The following is a 3985-nucleotide window of genomic DNA, read 5'->3' on the forward strand; positions in this document are numbered from 1 at the left end:
GGAAATGAGAGCTATCTGAATATGTTTGCAGATGATGCAAAAATACAAAGGAGAATTACTAGCACAGACTCTTGTAGGGAGCTACAAGAAGAATCAAATAAACTTCATGAATGGAGTAGTACATGGCAAATGGAATTCAATGTGGACAAGTGTCATGTAATCAAGTTTGGTAAAAGTGAAAGAAGACCTGATTGGGATTATAAGTTAGGAAATAAAACCCTATACAGATCAGAAAGAGAGAAAGACCTAGGTGTGATTATCAATAACAGACTATCTCCGGCTGACCACATCAGCGAGAAGGTACGGAACATGTATACACTGCTTGCAAATATGAGAATAGCATTCACATACATAAATGAATGCATGCTAAGAAGGATAATAACATCATTCATTAGACCAACCCTGGAATATGCATCAATAGTCTGGAGTCCTCATCTCAAAAAGCATATAGACAAGATTGAAAAAGGTCAAAGGGCCGCTACAAGATGGATACCAAGCTTAAGGGACCTAAGCTACGAAGAAAGACTAAAATAAACTGAATCTACCAACATTACAGGAGAGAAGGGAAAGAGGTGACATGATAATGCTATATAAGTGCATATCAGGAAAGGAGAAAATAGATATAAATGATTACTTAACATATGGTGAAGCATCAGCAAGAGGACACTGCAAAAAACTGCATAAGAAGAGAGGTGATAAAGACGTAAGGAAATTCAGTTTCCCAAACAGAGCAATTGATCAATGGAATGCACTACCGAATGAAATAGTGTGTGCCAAAACAATTCACAAATTTAAGGATATGTACGATAAATATGGTCTAAGACACGGGACAATACGAGCTTGACTCATTCCTGTAAAGATACAATTAGGTAAGAACAATTAGGTAAGAACACACACACACACACACACACACACACACACACACACACACACACACACACACACACACACACACACACACACACACACACACACACACACACACACCACCACCACCACGCATCACACCACACCACACCCCCTACCACAACATGCCACAACCACCATCACGAGTGTTACAACACATACCACACCATTCACCACCAAACACCACCACATCCTCCCACATGTCATGGCATCACCCACACTGTCATGAGCCCCGGATAAGATAAGATATGGGAGTGTGTCGGTGAGGGAGGAATGTTGTGGGCACCAGAGAAGTGTTGTAAGTGCTGTACTAAGGTGGTGAGTGAGGGAGGCAGTGCAGTGGAAGATGCTCACCAAGGAGTTGTAAGTTTGGGAATACGACACATTTATAGTTTTCTGACATATTCTTTAAGTTTGGTGTTTTTCCTGTAAGATATCGTATTGTTTCTGTTGTATTCTTTAAGTTTTTTGTGGTTTTCCTGTTAGATACCGTTCGTGTTAAAAGTTTGAGATACCGGTATAAGACATATTTACAGTTTTCTGATATCTTCTCTAAGTCCATTGTGTTTTTCCTTATATATTGTTATTAGCAAGGAGTTTCAGTTGAGATGACATATTTATAGTTGTTACCCTTGTCTTATTCTAGTAGTTCTGTCGCATTTTTGTAGGACCTGCCTGGCATGGATCAACTGACCCACTGCAATTATCCTCTCTTCCTATGTTCTTATGTCCTAGTCTCAGTTATTTATGGTGTTCCTGTTAGACAGTATTTTTTCTGTTGTATTATAACAGTTCTATACAATTTTCCTGTTTTATATATATATATATATATATATATATATATATATATATATATATATATATATATATATATATATATATATATATATATATATCTGTTGTATTATAACAGTTCTATATAATTTCCCTGTTATATATATATATAGATAGATAGATGGATAGATAGAGAGAGAGAGAGAGAGAGAGAATCAGCGGAGGTAGTAGGAAAACCTAATACAACCAAAGCCGGGAAGTATTCAGAGAAGACACTTGAGCTTATGAAAAAATGAAAGGTAATGAAAGTAAAAACAAAGAAAGATGAAATAGAACGAGCGGAATTAAATAAGCTTATCAACAAAAGACAAAGAGAAGAAAAAAGAAAGAGAAACATGGATCAAATCAAAGAAACCATCAAAAAAGGAAAAAGTCTGAAACAGGTCCGTAATAAAATGGCACTTGGAAAGGAACAAATTACATCACTAAAAGACAAAAACGGTGAAGCCATTAAATGCAGAGATATGATGCTGAAGCGAGTTGAAGAATTTTACAAAGAACTGTATGCATCAAAGACAGTAGTACCAACAGCTAACTTTTCTGTTGACACAAGTGAAATACTTGAAATAACACCAGACGAAGTAAATATTTCTCTTAAAAATATGAAAAGAGGGAAGGCCCAGGGAGAAGATGGAATAGTAGCAGATTTACTGTTGGATGCAGGAGCAGAAGTACAAAATAGGCTTGCTCACTTATTTACCCAATGTATAAAACAGGAGAAAATTCCCAAAACATGGTGTAATGCAATTGTTATTCTACTTTATAAAAAAGGCGACTCAAAAGACCTTAGTAACTATCGACCCATTAGGTTGCTATCAGTCATTTACAAAATTTTCACTAAAGTCCATACAAACAGAAAAGCTAAAAATTAAGAGGAAAACCAACCTCGTGAACAGGCAGGATTCCGATGCGGGTATTCGACCACTGATCATCTGCACACAATGAATCAGCTAATTGAGAAAACTACAGAATATAATAAACCACTATGCTTAGGTTTTGTTGATTACGAAAAGGCTTTCGACTCAGTAGAGCACATAGCAATTATAAATTCATTGCGAGAACAAGGAGTGAATGAGAACATTGTAAAACTGCTCGAAAACATATATAAAGAGGGAACTGATAGTTAAATTACATAAGGACTCAGAGAAAATTAAGATTGAGAAGGGCGTGCGTCAGGGAGATACAATTTCACCAAAGTTATTTACAGCATGCCTAGAAAGTATTTTCAGAAAGCTAGGCTGGGAAAACAAAGGAGTAAACATAGATGGAGAAAAGCTGAGCCATTTAAGATTTGCAGATGACATTGTCCTAATCTCAGAAAAAGCAGAGACGTTGCAAGAAATGTCAAATGACCTGAACAGAGAAAGTCTCAAACTAGGGCTAAAGATGAGCCGGAGTAAAACTAAAGTAATGTTTAATCCTCAAACACCAAAGAGCGTCATAAGAATAAGTGGAGAAATTCTTGAGGAAGTTGAGGAATACAATTACCTGGGACAAATACTAAAATTAACGAAAGATAATGATAGCGAAATAAAAAGACGCATTACAATTGGATGGAAAGCTTTCGGTAAACATATATAGAGACATTATGAAAATTAGCCTGCCAGTTTGTAAGAAACGAAAAGTATATAACGAATGTATAATTCCAGCTATGACGTATGGTTGTGAGACTTGGAAACTGACAAAATCAATGTAAATAAATTAATTCGTTCTCAGAGAGCAATGGAAAGGTCAATGTTGGGAATACCTTTAAGAGACAGGAAAAGATCAACTTGGGTGAGAGAGCAGACTAAAGTCAAAGATATTATAGAAGTTATAAAAGAACAGAAATGGATGTGGGCAGGCCATGTAGCATGAACAAGGGATAATCGATGGACCAAGAGGTTGACTGACTGGACACCAAGAGATGGTAAGCGTAGCAGAAAAAGGACAGACAGGAGGTGGAGAGATGAGATAGAGAAATTTGCAGAGAAAACGTGGCAAAGATTGGCTCAGCCAAGGAATGGGGTGCTTCTGAAAAGCCTAGTATTCCGTCAGATGGCTCCACTGTAGCGTAAACACATTCCCGCGCTGTTTAAAAAGCATAATTTTATTTGTTAAATATTTACACTGTTGTGTAAAATTGTGAATCTTGGTAATGTCATATGCCGTAATATAAATAATACAAATAGAACACGTATATATAACGTATCTTGAATTGTTTATATTTATCATAAACTGAAATTAAAATATCACTGATGGCATG

This window comes from Coenobita brevimanus, chromosome 94 (assembly GCF_032717465.1).
Source record: "Coenobita brevimanus isolate Jiangsu-jjx chromosome 94, ASM3271746v2, whole genome shotgun sequence".
Lineage (NCBI taxonomy): Eukaryota > Metazoa > Arthropoda > Malacostraca > Decapoda > Coenobitidae > Coenobita > Coenobita brevimanus.